Below are 23,080 nucleotides of genomic sequence, written 5' to 3'. Positions count from 1 at the left end.
CAGGTAAAAAAGAAGTGTGAAAAAATAAATACAACAGGACTGGGGTTGGCGAGCGTCACTACGACGTTTTGTGTTGATGTGAAGTTGGCCTGTTGTGGAAAAGTAGAGACACGTCAGAAGTGTCTGTCCGTATTTGTGTCTCAGAGGAGGTAAGAAAGGGGTGTGCCTCTGTGCATGAGGTCTCTCCCTTTCACGCTTGCTCTCGCTCTGACTAATCCCCTGGCCGAGTCAGCCCTTCAGGGCATGCTTCTGATCTGCCTCTCCATCAGAACAACCCCCTTTTCTTTCCCTCTCGTACTATTTCCCTTTCTCTTTTCTCTAGCTTCCCTCCTTTCCATTTCTCTTTACTTCTATCCATTTATTCTTATTCATGTGCTCACTCTCTATGATGCTCGGTCTCATCCCTTTCACTGTACTATTCACCTGTTGGAGTCTGTTAAAAGAGGACTTTTGACAGACTCTTTTTCTTGGGGTGATGTGAGAAGCTTGGTCTTTATTCATATAGCTCACAAATAAAAAAAAAAAAAAGAATACAAATTCATGTATTTCCCACAGATACTGAAGATAGGGAGATAATATTGCAAAAGCAAGAGTAAGTGAACTACCAGTGCATTATTAAAAAGTGTTGGTAAAATGTTTGGTGTAAGTGTAACAGCAATTCACAGTTAAATACAGGTTTTGTTACAGAGCTAACATTAAGTCAGATTATGCTTTTTTTTTTAATTGGCTACCTGTGATTCCCAGAATAACCGTGTATACCATTGTGCCGTTTAAACAGCAGCTTGGCTTAGCTGCATTGACACAGGAGCAAAGCACATAAACATACACCCCCAACAACTACATAAGGCCTATCCCTAAAATTCTGTACAAAAATAGTAATGTAAAATAAATCATAAACTTTCATCAGTTTGTGCCCATCGTAAGTGCATTTGACTGTGGACACGAGTTGGCATAGGCACCTAGACTGGCCTGTGACTGTATGTGCGCAGCCCCATACACAGAAGTGTTCAGTGCACTGTGTGTCGTGTCAGATCTGCCGCATTCAACACGTGTACTACGACTAACTACCATCAGCCAAACACTTAATAAATCACTGACTGTGACATGCACAGCTGTTACAAAATAGACATTGCCGTGCACATTTTTTGAGAGGGTGGTGCAAATATTTTGGTCTCATCGGTGTGCATGTGTGTATGTAAGACACATGTACGCACATGAGGTAACATGTAAGTGCTTATGTAACGATACACTCTACCCATGATGCGATACGATTCACGATACTGGGTTCACAATATGATTTTTTCCCCGATTTTTTTTTTTTTTAATAAAATGAAATTGAAGACAATTTATGACAAAGTTTTCTTTTATTATTTCTCATTAAAAAAATTAAATAAAATACTGTATTTATCTTTTATTTATCTAAATAGTGAATGCCCTTTTAATTTCTACAAACTATGCCAAATAATGCTTACTGTGTATAAAAAACCTGAAATGAAATTTTAAAACAAATCCAACATTATATAAATAAATGAATAATAAATGAATAATACAAATAAAGAAAGTGTCTTCACATAAATAAGTTTGGCTGGAAAATTCCGAACCTGGCAATCCTGTAGTGACATCAACCAGGCGAGGTGAATAGCGCCAGTGCCCTCTGCTGTTTAAAGTAAATATCGATTCATCTTAAATGAATAACCGATTCGAATCGTGGCACATGTGCACCGATTTTTAACTGTCTTGTGGTGCATCGTTACATCCCTACTTATTATTACTAATTTGTTGTTCTTTTTGTTTGTGCATGATGGGAGTCAAAGTGCTTTCTTCTTGGAAAAACAGGATTCATTTAACCTTCTTCCAGTGCTCTGATGTTCCATACACAACACTCTCCAGGCAAATGTTAATGTTTTTTTTTCTAAATGTTCAACCTATTTATTTGCACGTTCTACCTTTTAAAAGCTTAAAATTAAACCTTCAGTTGACCTTGTCGTTTCAACCATAATCATGTCAATAAAAGACAGAGTACAAACGAGCCAAGAAGAACAGTGATCGAACCCTAAAGTGCTAACTACCTTCCAAAGGAATCTGTGTATGTCAGAGAGCAGGGGTTCACGTCTATTTCTCATGTCTGTTTCTCTCAGGTAGGTGATCACCAACTCGACTGTGACATGTTGTTGAGATCTAATTTTGCGCTGCACTAACATGTACTTCACAGGCTGTAAAAATGTCCTAGTATGAAGTGTGGCAATAAGTACTACCCTGTTGTACAGCTGGTGTAACTGAGAGCAGTGTTTGTTTAGTAAGGGTGTTCATGTTGAAGTGTTAAGCCAGTCTTAAATATTGCTCAGCCCAAACAGACATTTCTCCTGCACAACTGTTTGATTAGTATCAGTTATACATAGTTCATATTTATTTCCTCACAACTATGCAAAGAAATGTTGAATTAAACAACTGTAACCCAGTTGAATAAAAAGTTTATATAAAAAGTAGATATTGTGTACTGGGTGGCTTTTAGCTAATGGGTAAGAATTAAGAGAAAATAAAATAAATAAAATAATCACATTTATTTATGGTAACCTTTCTTAACCTGGAGTTAACTGAATTTCAAAAACTAGTACAAATGCATGTCTGCTGTTACACATTTTACAGAACAATTGGTTTATTTATTTATTAGGATTTTAATGTCATGTTTTACACTTTGGTTACACTCATGACAGAAACGGTAGTTACTCATTACACAAGATTCATCAGTTCACAAGGTTATATCGAACACAGTCATGGACAATTTTGTATCTCCAATTCACCTCACTTGCATGTCTTTGGACTGTGGGAGGAAACCGGAGCTCCTGGAGGAGACCCACGCAGACATGGGGAGAACATGCAAACTCCACACAGAAAGGATTACGTTTTTCTTAATACATTTTAATGTTTGAATTAAGAAAAGAGAAAAGATTCTTAATTTCTGTATGCGTTTGTACTGAAGAAGTATGTTCAGTTAACTGTTGGTGGGTTGTTAGTTATGTTAAAGGTTTTTTTTCTTATTTTGAAGAAAGTATTAATTCTCGTAGGGTGCTTGGTGGTAAATTATGCTCACCCACTATCGCTGGGATCCAGGGTTAGAATTCACAGCGGTGCTATCAGCCAGTTAGGCATCTACATACAGACAAGATTGGCTGTGTCTGAGTGGGGGTGTGGCCGAGGCCCTGTGATATATTGGCTTTCTTACTGGGGTGTGTTACTGCTTTGTGCACATTGATTCCGGAAAGCCAGACCCACCACGACCCTGACCAGGATAAAGTGGTGGTAAAACTCACTCAGTCTCACTCATTATCTTAACCGCTTATCCAGTTAGGGTCGCGCAGGGGAGGGGTTGCTGGAGCTTATCCCAGCTTTTCAATGGGCGCAAGGCACACAGTAACACCATGGGAGGAAACCGGAGCTCCCGGAGGAAACTCACACAGACACGGGGAGAACATGCAAACTCCACACAGAAAGGACCCAGACCACCCGGCCTGAGGATCGAACCCAGGACCTTCTGTGAGGTGACAGTGCTACCCACTGAGCCACCGTCCCACCCTGGTGGTAAAACATGCAGGATGAAATAAAATAAATTGTATCATTATTATATTATTGTTATTATTAACTTTATTTTATTCAATCATATTAATATGATACTGATATCAAATGACCTAAACATCTCACTGATCCTGTAGTTTTTGTCTTAAATTAAAACTGTCAGATCTGTTTAAGCTTTTGCTGCCAAGTTAAAAAAACAGATGTCACATGGTGTAGTGACTTAAACACTATAGCACATACTGTAGGATTCATCTGTGAATGTAAAGCTATGTCAGTTTACACCATGCTATTTGAGGTCTATCTGTAGTAGAAGTATTGGATCAGTGCTTACTCTAAAAATGTCTCAACTACAAGGTTGTTATTCAGAATAAAACTCTAAAGTATCAATTTCCAATATAACTTGATTAGCATTAAATGGCTATTTGTGAGTATTTCTAATGCAAATCAATGGGTCAATTAGCCACAAAAACATTTGTCTTGGACCTGAGTAGTTAACTTTCATCTCCTTTTAGCCTTTCTCCTTTTACTTTCTCTTGTTCATGCATGGGGTCACTTGTTCATGCACGGGGTGCGAAGTGGTTGCCTACTGAACCTTGCCCCCAAAACCTTTTATACAAAAAATAGGTCTGAACCTTCACTTACCTCCTTTGTAAGACACATTTTACCCATTTTTACCAAAAACAAAATTAGGGAATGATAAGGAGTGGCTAACAGCAGATTTATGGATGAACCCAAAGATCCCTTTATTGTCAGCAGAGCGTCTACAGAGTAATCACTTTTTCTCATGCAAAGTGTTTTAAGAGCCCCAGCATGGATAGAGGGGGGAGAGGGAGCAGGGAGAGGGGAGAGAAGAGGCGCTGTGTTTTAACAATACTCCACAGGGAGCACTAAAGGAAGGCCGAAAGTAATGGAGGACTCCCCACTCCTACATAATGCCCAGTTTCTTACAAGGGGTGGAGAGAGAGGGTGGAGAGGAATAGTTTTACAGACTAGTTAGTTCCTTCAAGAAGTAAGAGAGAAAGAGAAAAGCAAAGCCAGAGAGAGAAAGAAGAGGAGAATAATAGAGTCGAACATTTATAGAGCGGGGGCAGTAAACTGACTTTTTTTTTTTTTTACCTCAATCCTTTAAAAGGCTTCGATGTGTTGAGATATATCTTATTCACGAACGAAGGTAAGGTTAGAGTTTACAGAACAAGTCATTATTCACACAGACACACACATGCAGCCTCTTTAGGGCGCAGCGTGTAGCGCAGCGGCGTAAGGGGTCCCACAGCAGCCACAGCCAGAGCGGAAGGTTCCATTTGTCAGAAAAGCTGGAGCGGGTTTCCCTATCGCCCTGCAGTTCGTCTACGCTCTCATTGTCTGTGAGCAGGCAGGACATTAGTCACCACAGTCAGGGGGGCTGAAGAGTAGGGCAACGAATAGAATGAGCTTCAGGTTAGCTTCTGAACGGCTGCACGTACTAGAAGTTTGTTTTATTAGGATTTTATTGTCATGTTTTTACACACTTTGGTTACATTCATGACAGGAACGGTAGTTACTTGTTACACAAGATTCATCAGTTCATAAGTTTAATGTCAAACACAGTCATGGACACATTTGCACATCTTTGGACTGTGGGAGGAAACCGGAGCACCTGGAGGAAACCTACATGGACACGAGAGAACATGCAAACTCCACACAGAAAGGACCCGGACCGCCCCACTTGGGGATCGAACCCAGGACCTTCTTGCTGTGAGGCGACAGTGCTACCCACTTAGCCCCCGTGCCGCCCTGTACTAGAAGTGGGACCAAGCGATATGATATGACAATATGATATTAATATCAGGGTGTTCACACATTTATAACTCATTGTAACAACTGATTAGTATTTCAATTTGTATTAAGAGATCAAGAGTCTGATTTGTTGCACTTAAATATATTTAAGCGCCTCAGCGGTAAAGTACGCTAGTGTTGGGGTTTCAAATACATCATATTGAACCTCAACTCTGCCTCTCCAACTAGGCTGGGCAGCAGTATGAACAACGATTGGCTGTTGTTCAGGGTTGGAGGGTAAGGAAGTCGGATCATAGGTCCTCATAACTGGTGCGGCTGCGGCCCCTGCTGGCTGACTGATGGCGCCTGCACAGGGCTGAGGAATAATGCTGATGGGGGTGTGGCCCTCCGTGCACAGTGCCTGTCAAGTATATGAACTCGACTCGTGCGTGTGAAATCAGAGGGGGCGTATGTCAGTTGAGAGGCGTCCTCAGTCAGCGGTGAAGGGTCGAATCAGTACAGAGGACGCTTTCAGGGAGATTAGACACGACTAGACTGGGGGATAAAAATTGGGGGAAAAAGAGGGGAAAGAATATAAATTTAAATAAAAATAAACATATTTAAACACTGTAGTTCATGTCAGCACATAAACCTAGCCATTGGGAGACACGTGTCCCAGGCCTGGATAAATAGAAGGGTTGCGTCAGGAAGGGCATCCAGCATAAAAACTGTGCCAAATCAAATATGCGGACCCCTAACAGGAGCAGCCGTATGGAATCATTCATATTTTTCTTCACGTTTGACTTGTAGGCCACTCTGTGAGTCCAAAATCGTTGTATAAATATTTGCAATTTTAGAGCTTCAGATTTTTCCCTATATTTGCAATTTTAGCTTTTGGTTTTTACACCGATCAGCCATAACATTAAAACCACCTCCTTGTTTCTACACTCACTGTTCATTTTATTAGCTCCATTTACCATATAGAAGCACTTTGAAGTCCTACAATAACTGACTGTAGTCCATCCGTTTCTCTACATACCTTTTTAGCCTGCTTTCGCCCTGTTCTTCAATGGTCAGGACCCCCACAGGACCACCACAGAGCAGGTATGATTTAGGTGGTGGATCATTCTCAGCACTGCAGTGACAATGACATGGTGCTGCTGAAGTCCACTCACTGTCCACTCTATTAGACACTCCTACCTAGTTGGTCCAACTTGTAGACGTAAAGTCAGAGACGATGACTCATCTATTAATGCTGTTTGAGTTGGTCATCTTCAAGACCTTCATCAGTGGTCACAAGATGCTGCCCATGGGGACTATTTTTGGTTGGTGGCCTATTCTCAGTCCATTAGTGACAGTGAGGTGTTTAGTACTCCATCAGCATTGCTGTGTCTTATCCACTCATATCAGCACAACACACACTAACACACCACCACCATGTCTGTGTCACAGCAGTGCTGAGAATGATCCACCACCTAAATAATACCTGCTCTGTGGGGGTCCTGAGCATTGAAGAACAGGGTGAAAGGGGGCTAACAAAGCAAGCAGAGAACTTCATAGTGCTTCTATATTGTAAGTGGAGCTGATAAAATGGACAGTGAGTGTAGAAACAAGGAGGTGGTTTTAATGTTATGGCTGATCGGTTTAAATATATTTACAGTAATGCACAGGAATAAAAAGCCTATGGCGTGGTAAGTTGGGTAGTTATGGAGTTCCACAAATGGTTAAGGTAAAAGCAAAAAAGAGAACTAGAGAGAGAGAGAGGGGCAACGAGGTTAGTAGGGGCAACTTTAGGATCAGTTTAAAACACAGAGGTGTTGAGACAGGAGTAAAAAGTAAAAAAAAAAAAAAGAGTAAAAGAGACGAGGAAAGAATGGTGTCAGGAGAGGGTCTGGAATGTAGAAGAAAAAAGGACGAAAGCAGATGGGGGGGAGAGAGAGATGAGTGCAGAGTTTTTCGCTCTCCCTCGGATCTCAGTGCGTAAGCTCCTGTCTACCTCCCAAAGCTTCTTTCACAAAGAGATTTACAAGACAGGTCTCTGAGCATGCTCCACCTCCCCGCATCTCCAGTGTGCACGCGGGCGTGTGTGTGATGTACGCCATTCATCTGTGGGGTGTTATAAGTTTCAGTGTTTCATTTAGGAGAGGAATCGCAGGACGTGTGTGTAAACACATCTGTATCTGCAGGCTCAAGGACACCTGAGATTTGTATATTCACCATGACGAACAGCTTCAGACGTAGTTCAAGATTAATAACGGACAAACGGCGACGAGAATGCATGTGCAGTGTCTGCATACGAGTCTACAGTTCATTGGAATTGAAATTCTTGTTGGTGGCATACAGAGTCTCAGATGTTAAGGAAAGGGTGTGTGTGTGTGTGTGTGTGTGTTTTTTTGTGTTTTCTAGGAGTCTCCTTTACAAAGGGGCCTCTTTAGCTTTTAGAATTATTTATAATGTTTGGCTTTGTGGAGCACTATAAGCGCTTGTCTCCTCCTATTAGACTGAAAAACCAACCCATCCTTTCACATTCATCTTCCCAAATCCCTCCACACTCCCTCTCTAGGACATTTTACTTCACGTCCGAATAAATTAACCGCGTTGTCAAAAGACTCATCACAATGTAATGTAATTAGTAGATGATTTCTCAGTTGAGACTTTATTTTTTTGAAGTTTAGCTCACAGAGTTCATGCAGTTCAGCCAGAAGAATGTGATGTGATGGTTTTCACAATACCACGTTTACATTAAATGTAGGCGGCGGGCTGGAACATGCTTTGTGTCCTGCAACTGTGAAGTGAATTATTATTATTATTTTTTTAATAATTGTCTTTTTTCCCCCACTTTTTTCCCCCAATTTTTATCCCTATTCTAGTCATGTCCAATTACCCTGATTGCGTCCTCTATACTGATTCGACCCTTTGCCGCCGACTGAGGACGCCACTCAACTGACTTGCGCCCCCTCCGGCACGCAATCAGTACAGCCTGCATTTTCCACCTGCACGAGCCGAGTTCATACACCGAGAGACAGTGCGCACGGAGGGTCACACCCCCCTCAATGTTATTCCTCAGCCCTGTGCAGGCGCCGTCAGTCAACCAGCAGGGGCCGCAGTTGTACCAGTTATGAGGACCTATGCTCCGACTCTCTAACCCTGAACAACAGCCAAACATTGTTCATACTGCCGCCCAACCCAGTCGGAAAGGCAGAGCTGAGTTTCGATACGATGTATCTAGAAACCCAACTCTGGTGCGCTAGCGTACTTTACCGCTGCGCCACCTGAGCGGCGTGAAGTGAATTTTGATAACAAGAAAAGACGAGAAACTTTTGGCCACCGGTTTAACGTAGTGTAGCAAAGTGCTTGAATTAAACAATAATGTAGCAAAATTGTGTTGAAATAAATCCATGAATATACACCCATCATGCATAACATTATGACCACCTTCCTAATATTGTGTTGGTCCCCCTTTTGCTGCCCCATACGCAACAAACTGTGATGCACTGTGTATTCTGACACCTTTCTATCAGAACCAGCATTAACTTCAGACCACACGGCCCAGCCTTCGCTCCCTACGTGCATCAGTGAGCCTTGGCCGCCCATGACCCTGTCGGCGGTTTACCACTGTTCCTTCCTTGGACCACTTTTGACAGATACTGACCACTGCACACTGGGAACGCCCCACAAGAGCTGCAGTTTTGGAGATGCTCTGACCCAGTCGTCTAGCCATCACAATTTGGCCCTTGTCAGACTCGCTGAAATCCTTACGCTCGCCCATTTTTCCTGCTTCTAACATCAACTTTGAGAATAAAATGTTCTTTCTGCCTAATATATCCCACCCACTCACAGGTGCCGTGATGAAGAGATAATCAGTGTTATTCATTTCACCTGTAAGTGGTCATAATGTTATGCCTAGTCGGTGTATATTCAGAATATTTTTAGTCTATTTACTATTTAGTCTTTTCTAAATAGGAATCACTTACATGAAAAATACCTGGCAATCTATAATCCACATATTTTTAACCAAAGCTCGAACAGTGGTATCTTGAAACTCGACGTCAGTTGGTTCTGGGAGTTAAAAAAAGTTGAGTTTTAAGGTATTTTTTTCCATAAGGGTGTATGGGAAATGTTTTAATGCGTTCTGTGGTCCCTTGGAACTGCATATATTTTAGGCTAATGTAAAATAATGGGGTTGTTTTTGCCACTTATACACTGTATATATGAATAAAAAATAGGAATGTTTTTGGGGATGCTTTTTTAAAATTAATAGCAAATAAATATGAGTTTAGCCAAGTTAAAATATGTTTGTGCTTATGGAGTAAAGAAAACATATTTGTGAAAGCAGTTTGTTAAATAATAAATGGTTTATAAAAGTCAACAGATTAGTTTGGGAGCGCGAGTCAACCCTTGTATAAAGTGAGAAGTTCACAGGTGACTGTTTGGGCTGATTGGGTTTTTCCGTGTTAAGTGAGGGGGCATGTTGGAGGTGGCGTATGTTAATGGAGCCGTTATTGCAGCCATTAGTGACATGATTAACGGGCAGGAGGGTTGATAGGAGAGCAGTGGCGGGGCGATTTGTCTCCTTAGAGAACGCCGATCGATGCAAACGGGCTCAACAAGCCGTGTAAACTCATTACCTCAGAGAGACCTGTCTTTGTATTTACATACATTAACCTGCACACTGTCCACACTCGTACACACACTGTGCCAGAGCAGGGGTGTGTGTGATTGGGTTAATGTGTTAATGTGTGTGTGAGTGTGTCTGTGGCTTACTAATTAGATTGTGGTGACTTATGTGTCGCGGGCTGAGCGCTTAGAAATGTGTGTGTGTGTGATGTTTTGTGTAACCATACACATTTCGGTATGAGGGTTTAAAAGAGATAGTTTTGGACAAAGGTGGAATAAACTAGTGTGATATTACAAATAAATCACAAAATTAAATTAATTACTGCTTGTTTCGAATTCTTAGGGTATAATATATATGAGAGAGAGAGAGAGCTATCAGCCATAACAGGACCACCACAGAGCAGGTATTATTTGGATGGTGGATCATTCTTAGCACTGCAGTGGCACTGACATGGTGGTGGTGTGTTAGTGGATAAGACACAGCAATGCTGCTGGAGTTTTTAAACACCTCACTGTCACTGCTGGACTGAGAATAGTCTACCAACCAAAAATATCCAGCCAAAAGCCCCGTAGGCAGCATCCTGTGACCACTGATGAAGGTCTAGAAGATGACCAACTCAAACAGCAGCAATAGATGAGCGATCGTCTCTGATTTTACATTTACAAGGTGAACCAACTAGGTAGGAGTGTGTAATAGAGTGGACAGTGAGTAGACACGATATTTAAAAACTCCAGCAGCGCTGCTGTCTTATTTACTCATACCAGAACAACACACTAACACACCACCACCATGTCAGTGTCATTACAGTGCTGAGAATGATCCACCACCTAAATAATACCTGCTCTGTGGTGGTCCTGTGGGGTCCCGACCTTTGAAGAACAGGGTGAAAGCAGGTTAAAAAAGTATGTAGAGAAACAGATGGACTACAGTCAGTAACTGTAGAACTACAAAGTGCTTCTATATGGTAAGTGGAGCTGATAAAATGGACATTGAGTGTAGAAACAAGGTGGTTTTAATGTTGTGGGTGATCAGTGTGTAGGGTCAGCCATTGTTTGGCACCTCCTGAGCCGAGAGGGTTAGGGGCCGTGTTTGATGGCCCAATAGTGGCAGCATAGCAGAGCCAGGATTGAAACCCTCAACCTTCCAATTGATAGCCAAATGCTCTACGCACTAGTGTTTCCCCTGGTAAAAACAGTTGTCATATAGTCTGCTATCTGTAAGTATTCTCATCTGGCTGTTATTCGTGTCTCTAAGTGTGATTGCATATGTTTGTGGGTGTGATGAAGATGATGATGATACGTCTCTGAAGCTTGTGTGTGTCAGATGTGGGAGAACACAGAGTTAGGTGAGAGCGACTTTTTCGTCACTAGGGAAGAGTCCAGACACACGTGTGTCCCTTTGTTCATGTGGGTTTTTGTGGGACTGGATAGAGGATGTCTCATCCTGTGTGTTTGTGTGTGTTTGTGTGTGGTGTGTGTTGGGGGGGGGGGGGTAGCACAGTGACTGTTGGAAGTTTGCAGTCTCTTGGTGCAGGGTGTGTTTGATCCACCTCTGTCTGTCTTCTTCACTGACTTTCTGTCGTACTGCACTTCTACAACACTATTTACACCCAGTCTGGCTCAGGGATATGCAAACAGACGAGCACATTCAGGTTTTTGGAGAGGTAGGGGATTAGGGTTTTACGTGCACGTACATACTTATGCACACACAGTCACTTAAGATATTTTTGCTAAAATGTTATCAAGCAAATCAAACCATACAGGATTTTTCCCTTTCATTGGTCCTAAGTCAAGTTTATGGCCTGTCTCATGCTTTATGTTGTCGTATGTTTGGCTATCAGCGCTCAGTAAGCCAATTTTAGTCCCTGTGGTATCAAAACAGCTAGCAAATAAAATAGTTTACTGTTAATTTAGAGATGTAGGGCAAAAATACACAAAGTTTCAAGAAGTTTCCACACTTTTTAAAACTATTTATTAAGATTTTTAAAAACAAATTACATTACTTTTCTACAACCCCAAATCAGAAGAAGTTGGGACAGCATGGAAAATGCAAATAATAATAAAAAAAACACAGTTTCTTACATTTACTTTGACTTTTATTTACATTTTCAGCAGACGCTTTTATCCAAATCGGCTTACAGTTATGACTGAACACAACAGGGTTAAGGGCCTTGCTCAGGGGCCCAACAGTGGCAACTTGGCAGTGGTGGGGCTTGAACCGGCAACCTTTAGATTACTAGTCCAGTATCTTAACCACTGAGCTATCACTGCCCTGTATATATTTGATTGCAGACAGGATAAACCTGAGATATTTCATGCTCTGTCTGGTCAACTTAATTTCATTTATTAATAAACATTCATTCCTGCATTTCAGGCCTGCAAGACATTGCAAAAAAAGTTGGGACAGTAAAGCATTTACCACTTTGTAATGTTGCCAGTCCTTTTCACCACACTTAAAAGACGTTTTGGCACAGAGGATACCAAGTGATTTAGTGTTTCAGCTTTTATTTTGTCACATTCTTCCTGCAAACACGTCTTATGTTCATGTGCAACAGTACGGGGTCGTCGTTGTTGCATTTTTTGTTTCAAAAGTCTCCACACATTCTCTGTTGGGGACAGGTCAGGACTGCAGGCAGGCCAGTCCAGTACCCGTACCCTCTTCTTCCACACCCATGCCTTTGTAATGTGTGCAGCATGTGGTTTTGCATCGTCTTGTTGAAAAATGCATGAACGTCCCTGGAAAAGATGACGTCTTGAAGGCAGCATATGTTGCTCTAAGATCTCAACGTGCTTTTCTGCATTAAAGCTGCCATCACAGAAGTGTAAATTACCTTTGCCAAGGGCACTGACACAACCCTATACCATGACAGACCCTGGCTTTTGGACTTGTTTCTGATAACAGTCTGGATGGTCCTTTTCTCCTTTGGTCTAGAGCACATGGCATCCACTTTTTCCTGGAATGCTGATTCATCTGACCACAATACATGATTCCCACTTTGTGATGGTCCATCCTAGATGCCTCCGAGCCCAGAGAAGTTGACGCTGCTTCTGGACATGGTTATCACAAGGCTTCTTTTTTGCACAGTAAAGTTTTAAGTGGCATTTGTGCATGTAACTCTGTATTGTAGTGCTTGACAAAGATTTGCCAAAGTGGTTATATCAGCTATTGTTGAGCGGCGGTTCTTGATGCAGTGCTGTCTGAGGGATCGAAGATCACAGGCATCATTACTTAGTTTTTTCAGCTCATTACTATCCCTAAATATCCCCTGTCCCAACTTTTTTTTGAAATGTGTTGCAGGCCTGAAATGCAGGAATGAAAGTTTATTAATAAACTTTTGCACTTCTGGTTAGATGCTACTGCATTTCGTTGGCTCTGTACTTGTACTCTGCACAATGACAAAGTTGAATCTAATCTAATCTAAATGAAATGAAAAAACATAAAACATAAAATATCTCAGGTTTAAACTGTCTGCATAAAAATAAGTGTCAAAGTAAATGTAAGAAACTCTGCGTTAAAACTGTGTTTTTATTTTATTTGCATTTTCCATACTATCCCAACTTTTTCTGAGTTGGGGTTGTAAAAATGGCAAGCTCTGGTTAAAAAGTGTATTACTTTGGGCTCCTTGTCCTTAGCATTCATGTCAGTCTGCACCAGGTATGAGTTTGCAATGAGTTTGTTTTAGCCTTTTGTCCTTATTGGTGTATCTAAATGCAGGAGTCTGGAATTCTGGGTCTTTCGCAACAGCTCTGAGCCTGCTTGATAAACGACTGAATGAAAGTTGGAACCAAAAAAATAGAGAACAGTGCAAAAGAAAGTGTAGGGGTTTAAATACAAACGTTAAAACGTCTCTGGAATGTGTGACTCAGTAGTTCTTGGATGTGTGTCCACATCACTCAGGAAGTTAGCTATAAAGCGACTCCTGCACTCCTTTTCCCCCTCCGTCCATTTATTTTTCTTCCTTCTAATTCTCTTTCTCTGCCTCTTCTGCATAACTTAATCTGACTTACTCCCTAAATCAGACTCATCCCTTACCCCGTCTTCATTTTAAAACTAATGGATTCCCGCCAATTGACTTTTATCTATCTGGTTTCTCCGGGTCCGTACGGATGTTTAGCACTTTATTCTACATTTATTACTTCACTCTGTTTTTCCCCCCACTCTGTCTCGGAGTGTTTCTCCATGGTGCCGTGCACCGCGAGATGACTTCATCTAGTCTCATTTCTGGCTGGTAATAAGCTGTAAATGGCAAAGCCACTAGGGTCTGTAGAGGAATTAATAAGAGGCAATAAAGCATGCCAGTGGGGGAAGTGGGCTGTTCTTAAGTAAACATTATGACTTCTCCAGGGGGTTTAGCTTGATGAATCATGCTGAAGCTCGGGGATGGGTAATTGGTAATTTGCCCCCTTGATTCCGTACCGACGGGGCTAATAGGGCCTCTTTGCATCCTCTCTGATTGAATAAATGAGCAAAATATCAGTGCTGGGGCTTCTTGGATAGAAGTTTTAGGTATTTACATCAGTATTTTTGCTCGCAACCCCCCCCAATCCCCAGATTTTCTCACTGCCTTCCCCCCCAAGCAAAGCAGTCCAGAACCGGGGCTGGTTCACATGGTGATAAGTGGCACACTACATTGCCAAAAGTATTCGCTCGTCTGCCTTCACACGCATATGAACTTGAGTGACTCCCATTCTTAATCCAAAGGGTTTAATATGATGTCGGCCCACCCTTTGCAGCTATAACAGCTTCAACTCTTCTGGGAAGGCTTTCCACAAGGTTTAGGAGTGTGTTTATGGGAATTTTTGACCATTCTTCCAGAAGCGCATTTGTGAGGTCAGACACCGATGTTGGACGAGAAGGCCTGGCTCACAGTCTCCGCTCTAATTCATCCCAAAGGTGTTCTATCGGTTGCAGGCCAGTCAAGTTCTTCCACACCAAACTGGCTCATTTATGTCTTTATGGATTTTGCTTTGTGCACGGTCATGTTGGAACAGGAAGGGGCCATCCCCGAACTGTTCCCACAAGATTGGGAGCATGAAATTATCTGAGAGTTCCTCTCACTGGAACGAAGGGGCCAGAGCCCAACTCCTGAAAAACAACCCCACACCATAATTCCCCCCTCCACCAAACTTTACACTTGGCACAATGCAGTCAGACAAGTACCGTTCTCCTGGCAACCGCCAAACCCAGACTCGTCCATCAAAGCGTGATTCGTCACTCCAGAGAACACGTCTCCACTGCTCTAGAGTCCAGTGGCTTTGCATCGCGCTTGGTGATGTAAGGCTTGGATGCAGCTGCTCGACCATGGAAACCCAATATAGTGTACGTACTGTATATTGCGCCTCATTCAAACAGGTCAACGTGATTGACATGAAATCTGGTCACTGTTTCTTTAATTTGCAGTTTGTTACCATAGCTACACCTCAGCCCGCCTAAAGCACTGCTAATCTAGTAAGTTGTCATTCATCAGTAGCCAGTTTGCGCCATTTTTTTGCATTTTCCTTTTGTAACCTACACTGTTGGTGAAGTTGAGTGCGCAACCAAGCACAAAGAAATCAGAAACGGTTCTATTCAGGCAAGACCACTGCAGAGACGGCTGTTTCGTTCATACGTGGAAGAAGCCTACAATCTGACATTTATATGAAGTCAAGGGCCTCTACTGGACCATTTTGGAACTTGCTGGCTGAGGAAAACTTCATCTGGTAAAACACACAAACAGCCTAAATATTTTGCCTCGGACATTTAACGTTGTATTTCTATAATATGATGGTTGTGATGTCATGGTGTCTAGTGTAATTAGGGCTAAACAATGAAGCCAAAATTCTCAGCGGTTCCTGTGGTCAATAAATACGTTTGTTTTTTATGAATGAAATCATGCGGGCCATGTAGAGGAATTCGGTTCAGGCAGTTGGACCCTACCGTAGTCCCTGCAGAGATCAGCAGGAGATCCCTTTTGAAGCTCGGCCTGCCACAACCTAGCATTTGATCTGGTTCTCCACCTTTACTCGCTGCCTTCCCGGGGTGCCTCTGCTCAGCGGAACTACACACACCACACACACACACATACACACTCAACTCAAAACACACACCCCTTTTGGACCTTCAGAGTCAGAGTCTCACAAACCACCTATTACGCTAGTCCTCCACCGCTGAGATCCGAGGGACATGATCGTTTAAATCGAGCTGGGGGTCCGAGGCCAAATAAATTAGCACTTTCACCAGTGTGTTCTAGCCTTGCACCCAGTGTTGGAAAAAAGCAGTACACGAGAGCGGGTACTGTCGGAGCAAGACAAATATTAAAAATTAAACCCAAAATAACGTTATAAGAAGCATTGTGAAGAACGACAGAATTAATTTCGTCTGATTTTAAAATTGTTGCCGCTCAGGTGGTGCGGCTGTAAAATACGCTAGAACACCAGAGCTGGGATTTCGAATATGTGGGCTGGGCGGCCACATGAACAATGATTGGCTGTTGTTCAGGGGTGAGATGAGCCGGACCAGGGTTCCTCTCCTGGCTGGTTGATGGTGCCTGTGCAGAGTTGGGGAATAATGCCGATCAGGGTGTGGCTCTCTGTTCACAAGGCTGATCCGCATATGAACTCGCCTCGTGCAGGTGAAAAGTGGCAGTCGGTACTGCTCACGTGTCTGAGGGGGCGTGTGTCAGTTGCAAAGCTTCTTAGGCAGCAGTGGAGGGTTGTATCGGTAGAGGTGAAGCATAACGCAATCAGAGTAATTGGATACGACTAGATTAGGGGAGAGAATTGGGAGGGGGTTTGGAGAAAAAGAGAAAAAAAATTGTTAACTGTGGCAATGTGATGCATCACGTGACGTTAGTAAGATGGTTGCATGCGTACTGCACACTTGCGTATTGAAAGATCTTACTACTTTACCGGCCAAGCAGTCCACACTACATCGAATTTAGTGCGTACTGTTTAAGTATGCGATTTCGGACGCACCCAAGGTCTAATATCAGAGATGTTCACAAGTCACAAAATACGAGTCCGAGTCAAGTCACGAGTCTTTAGGCTAGAGTCACGAGTCAATATAACATATACAAAACATATATTGGAAATGTAGCATAGAAATAAACAAATAATATGTAAGTTCAGATAAAAAACAACAGATTAGCAACTGTATTTTGCCGTTTTTGCTAGTCATTGTGTAAATGAATGTAACAAGAAGGTACCAGTTAAAAGCTTAAACTGATACGTTTTGTTTTCATTGCAAAACGAAAGCGTGCGATAAATCATGGCACAGCGGCCAAAATCCAAAACACAGCAAAAAAAATCATAACCACTGCTTACCTTAGCTTCTGTTCTTCCAGATGAACATAAGCCTCCAAACTTTTTCCAGATCTACTGTAAAAAAGCCAATCAAGCGTTTCATTGACAATCATCTGTGTGACACAAACTGAATAAATGCAAATAACAGCATTTCTTACTAAAGATTAAAATCAGAAGGTCTGATTGGTTCAGAAAGCCAGTCTTTTAACCATTAGTGCCAGTTCTGTAGGAGCGTTCCATTCACCACAGTCATTCCTGTGAAGTGCACTACGTAGTGTATTCCAACATTTTTAAGTGAGATTCCAATCCAAAGGTAATGAAAGTGTTCAAATGAAGTGAACTTTAAACTGTGTAGGGAGTAGGGAGCGACGGTTCATCACTACGCTGGAAGCTGGCTGTAACATTTACCCATTGTGTGCGTTGCGGGTTAAGACGGCCAGAGCATTGTTAGAGAGCAGAATATCTATAATAATAATGATATATAATTGTCACACATAACTAATGTTAACACATGCTGACGCTGGGGACTCGTTTGTTTACGAGTCATTTTTTGTGAGTCATGAGTCGAGTCCCAAGTCGCCCATCTCTGTATCAGGTTCATCTACAACAAGTCTCCCAAGTTTTGACCTCTAACGTAACACTTAACTTTGCTAATGTCACTGAGTCTCAGGTACTGAATGTGTTAAGCATTAAGGACCAGTGTGGAAATAAAGCAGGGAAACAAAAGTACTTAGAGAATAATAGTACGCATAAGCAAATTTTCAGGAATGTAGTATGTAACTCTGAGGAGGACGCGTCACGTTTCATTTTGCATCCTGGCTCTATTTTCATCCAGCTTATAAACCTAATCAAGGCAAAACAAACAGCCGAACGGCAGCATAAAGAAGCTAAAGAACCTGCCTTCACTTGGGGTTTCCTATTGTCACTCTTCCTTTCTTCTGCTGTTATCTACCAAGTACCAAGTGCTAAACAGGACCCATGTAAGCATTCCGATTACATCGTATTGTGCTTGTTAACTAGGAACACAAGACATGCTGGGCTTGTTTGGCAGCCGAAGGGACTCGGTGTCCCTCTCCTTTACGTCTTAAGTCACGCCTTGAATGGCAAAGGTTTTGGAGCGTTCCACAGAGAGAGAATAAACGAGACATGCTAATCTTCTTACCGGCCCATGTGGTACTCTCTGGTGGGGCGGTAATGCTTAAATCGTTCATGTTGGAGAATCACCTTGTTGCTTTATACACTCTTATAGCTTTGCCAAACTGTATTTCCAAAAAAGATGGGACATATGCAGTTAAAACAAGAATCTGTTACATATTCGGCATTTAGCAGACGCTGCTAACAGCGCTGACCCCTTGAGCCATGGACTTCACTAGACCCCTGAAGGTGTGCTGTGGTATCTGGCACCAAGATGTCAGAAGCTGATCCTTTAACCCATGTAAGTTGCGAGGTGGGGCCTCTATGGATCGGACTTGTTTGTCCAGCACATCCCACAGATGCTTGATTGGATTGAGGGGGATTCTGGGGAATTTGGAGGCCAAGTCAACACCTCAAACTCGTTGTTGTGCTCCTCAAACCATTCCTGAAGCATTTCTGCTTTGTGGCAGGGCGCATTATCCTGCTAAAAGAGGCCACAGCCATCAGGGAATACCGTAAGGGTGTACATGGTCTGCATCAAGGCTTAGGTAGGTGGTATGTGTCAAAGTAACATCCACATGGATGGCAGGACCCAAGGTTTCCCAAAGCATCACACTGCCTCCGCCGGCTTGCCTTGTTCCCATAGTGCACGAGCAATGAGCCTTGGCCGGCCATGAACCTGTCGCCGGTTTACCACTGTTCCCTCCTTGGACCACTTTTGATAGATACTGACCACTGCACACTGGGAACACACCACAAGAGCTGCAGTTTTGGAGATGCTCTCTCTGACCCAGTCGGCTAGCCATCACAATTTGGCCCTCGTCAAACTCGCTCAAATCCTTACACTTGTCTATTTTTCCTGCTTCTATCACATTAACTTTGAGGATAAAATGTTCACTTGGTGCTTAATACATCCCACCGACTAACAGGTGCCATGATGAAGAGATAATCAGTGTTATTCACTTTACCTGTCAGTGGTCGTAATGTAATGCCTGGTCGGTGTATATTGTTGTGTTACACCACACAGGATTGGGCTGAAGGATTGGCGAACTGTCCATTGTTTTCTTGTCTTTTGCCCAGTGTTTCCCAGTGAAGCCAGTCCCATTAATCCTGGTTGACCAGCATGAAGCAGTTGATGGAAATAAAATATAAAAATGAGAAACTTTTTCTTCTTCATTTTGTGAAACATTTCAGCATATAAAAGTTTGTTGTTTGACTTTGATGTTTAATTTTCCACTGACTTTCAGCTCCTGGCTTTTGTCACATAAGCGAGTAATTTATGTTAAACTGCTGATTTGCCTAATGTGCTTGAAATAAGATTTTTTCTCGTCCTTGCGAGTCTGAATTGTGAGATTTTAAACCTGGTTAATCGCCTCTCTTTCTCTGAGTGAGGATTATGGACTAGTCTTCTCTCTTTTAGCTAATTGGATGTGGGACTCCCATCCATGTAAGAACTAAAGTTTAATATATACACTATATTGCCAAAAGTATTTGCTCGTCTGCCTTCACACACATATGAACTTGAGTGACATCCTGTTCTTAATCCATAGGGTTTAATATGATGTTGGCCCACCCTTTGCAGCTATAACAGCTTCAACTCTTCTGGGAAGGCTTTCCACAAGGTTTAGGAGTGTGTTTATGAGAATTTTTGACCATTCTTCCAGAAGCGCATTTGTGAGGTCAGACACTGATGTTGGACGAGAAGGCCTGGCTCACAGTCTCCGCTCTAATTCATCTCAAAGGTGTTCTATCGGGTTGAGGTCAGGTTTCAGTTAGGCCAGTTAAGTTCTTCCACACCAAACTCGCTTATCCACGTCTTTATGGAGCTTGCTTTGTGCACTGGTGCACGGTCATGTTGGAACAGGAAGGGGCCATCCCCAAACTGTTCCCACAAAGTTGCGAGCATGAAATTGTCCAAAATCTCTTGGTATGCTGAAGCATTAAGAGTTCCTTTCACTGGAACTAAGGGGCCGAGCCCAACTCCTGAAAAACAACCCCACACCATAAACTTTACACTTGGCACAATGCAGTCAGACAAGTACCGTTCTCCTGGCAACCGCCAAAACCAGACTCGCCCATCGGCTTGCCAGACAGAGAAGAGTCCAGTGGTAACGTGCTTTACACCACTGCATCCGACGCTTTGCATCACGCTTGGTGATGTAAGGCTTGGATGCAGCTGCTCGGCCGTGGAAACCCATTCCATGAAGCTCTCTACACACTGTTCTTGAGCTAATCTAAAGACCACATGAAGTTTGGAGGTCTATAGCGATTGACTCTGCAGAAAGTTGGCGACCTCTGCGCACTATGCCCGCTCTGTCATTTTACGTGACCTACCACGTACAGTGGCTGAGTTGCTGTCGTTCCCAATCGCTTCCACTTTGTTATAATACCACTGACAGTTGAGTGTGGAATATTTAGTAGTGAGGAAATTTCACAACTGGACTTGTTGCACAGGTGGCATCCTATCACGGTACCACGCTGGAATTCACTGAGCTCCTGAGAGCGACCCATTCTTTCACTAATGTCTGTAGAAGCAGTCTGCATGCCTAGGTGCTTGGTTTTATACACCTGTGGCCATGGAAGTGATTGGAACACCTGAATTCAATGATTTGGATGGGTGAGTGAATACTTTTGGCAATATAGTGTATGAAACGTTTATGCTCTTAGATACACCTGTACAGCTTTGGAAGGTCAAGTGACCTCTGCTCTATTGAACAACTTGAACAATAACCTGGAACAGCAATTTAGGCTGTCTTGACCAACAGATACTCTGACTGAATAGCACAAATTTTCACAGACTTAAAATAAGGTCTTGTGAGAAGTGTTCTCAGAAGAGTGGTGGCTGTTGTTATAACTCTAGACCACACAAAGGTCACTCTATTTTAATAAAATTTGTTTTTGTAATGGCGTGTCCGACTAGCTCATGGTCATGCGTCCACATACTTTTGACCCTGCATTGTACATGTGATCTTTTTTTCATTTGTTTTTCTTGTGCCTCTTTTTCTTCACACCTGCCTGTCCTCATCTAAGCTCAGTTTTTTTCTTGTACAGTTTTCTGTTTACTCTTTCCCACTTCTGGATTGCCCGGGGATTAAAGATCAGGGAACCGGGCGGTTCAAACACACACAAACATCCAGCACCAAGACACTAAAGTGTCAGAGACCAGTCAATAACCGGCATAAAGGGCTCGCCGCATGTTTTTGCCCTTTCCGTAGCCCTCTTTTCTTCAGTTCTTCTTCTTCACTGAATTGGAAGAAGCTGCCGGATGCCGTAACGTAATAACAAAGCAGAATTCTTCTACTTTCTTGCTCCGACAGGCTGTCAATGCTGGAGCACTTTTCCTTCCATCCTCACCAAAACCTGCCTGTGTTTTTCACCACCCCTCACTATATTTTCAAGCTATGAACAGCTAGCAGGCCCAGCTAGAGTCTTTAGTTTTGATTTTATTTGAAAATTTAAAAAATGCTGAATTTGTTTGTGATTGGTTTTAAATGAAGGGGGGGGGGGTGTAGTTGTTGTTTGTTCCGTTTTTCTAAGCCTCAATTGCTTGCAGATGTCTAAAGCACATAAAACAAACAAAGCATGCTGTGTTTTTTGTTAACCCACACTTTAAACAACATGGTTTTGCCCGTTCAATTGAGATGAAAGTCTTTTGAACCTCAAGAGCCAGGTTGGAAGAACCAGTTGTTCCCTCATAAGTCATTTGGATGCAGACTAAACATTTCCATTGGTTAGAACTAAATAATAGAGAGCATCATCTATAAAGTAGCCCACCAGATTTTTACTGCAGTTTTTTTTTTTTATCTGCTTGATGTATTGTAGTAAAAAGTCCTGTATTTTTTCATTAGGTCCACCTGAAAACACTGAGCAGAATGCAGAAATACCACCTGCACAGGGTGGCATTATATCAAAGCAATATATCATAAAGGATACTAAAGGGGCATTGGTTTCTTTTAAATAAGGGGAATCTTATTGCAACCCAACAATACATTAAACACATTGTGGTTCATGTCAACAAGACTTTAGTCTTAAACATGTGATGGCAGGGGTGTGGAACAGTTCCCTGGACAAAGCCAGCACATTGTGGCCTTAATGCACCCAAGGTCGAGGCAACAGGAATCATTTTTATGCTGTTTTATTGAACGGTGGAGCAGGAGTCTGCTCCCTGACTACCTACAAACACCGAACAGTGGTCAGGCAACTAAAAGCAGTAACATGAAGACATTGATTGCCAACCATTCACATCAATTGAGACTTACAATTCTACAAACTATTCTAATACATTTACAAACTTACAATTATCCATAGTCACTGAATTATGTGCATTTTATTACATTATTTTAATGGGTGGCACGATGCTTCCAGCCCCCCCGGCTCCCATGAAGGGGGCACACAACATATTGCCGCCCACTTGTTAGTTCTTAAGGAGTTAGCTGCTTGCCACAATATACTATAAAACGTTCAGCTGTGTGTTAGATTTATTTTGAGTCATAAAGAAAAGAAAAATCAATTAAATTAGACACATGCACAGGTGCAGACATTGGAAGAACCGGCAACGAATTCAAATGATTAAAAAAAAAGTTCAAAATTAGACCTGGTTCTTGGTTTGTCATTAACATCCCAAATGCTAGCTGTGGTATTGGCCGGCCCGGCGTCTACACAGACATGATTGGCTGCGTCTAACAGGTCTGACATGACCTAACAGCCTAGCCATTGGCAG

At 42.4% G+C, this 23,080-nt stretch overlaps 1 protein-coding gene across 1 annotated transcript in view; it reads left to right on the top strand.

The window, feature by feature from the left end:
• The window catches only part of gli3 (GLI family zinc finger 3), a 159,539-nt gene that overhangs the window by 4,233 nt on the left and 132,226 nt on the right, over nt 1-23,080 (top strand). The window lies entirely within an intron of this gene.

Source organism: Trichomycterus rosablanca, chromosome 23 (assembly GCF_030014385.1).
Source record: "Trichomycterus rosablanca isolate fTriRos1 chromosome 23, fTriRos1.hap1, whole genome shotgun sequence".
In the NCBI taxonomy this organism is placed as follows: domain Eukaryota; kingdom Metazoa; phylum Chordata; class Actinopteri; order Siluriformes; family Trichomycteridae; genus Trichomycterus; species Trichomycterus rosablanca.
This window is presented reverse-complemented; position numbering and strand designations above follow the sequence as displayed.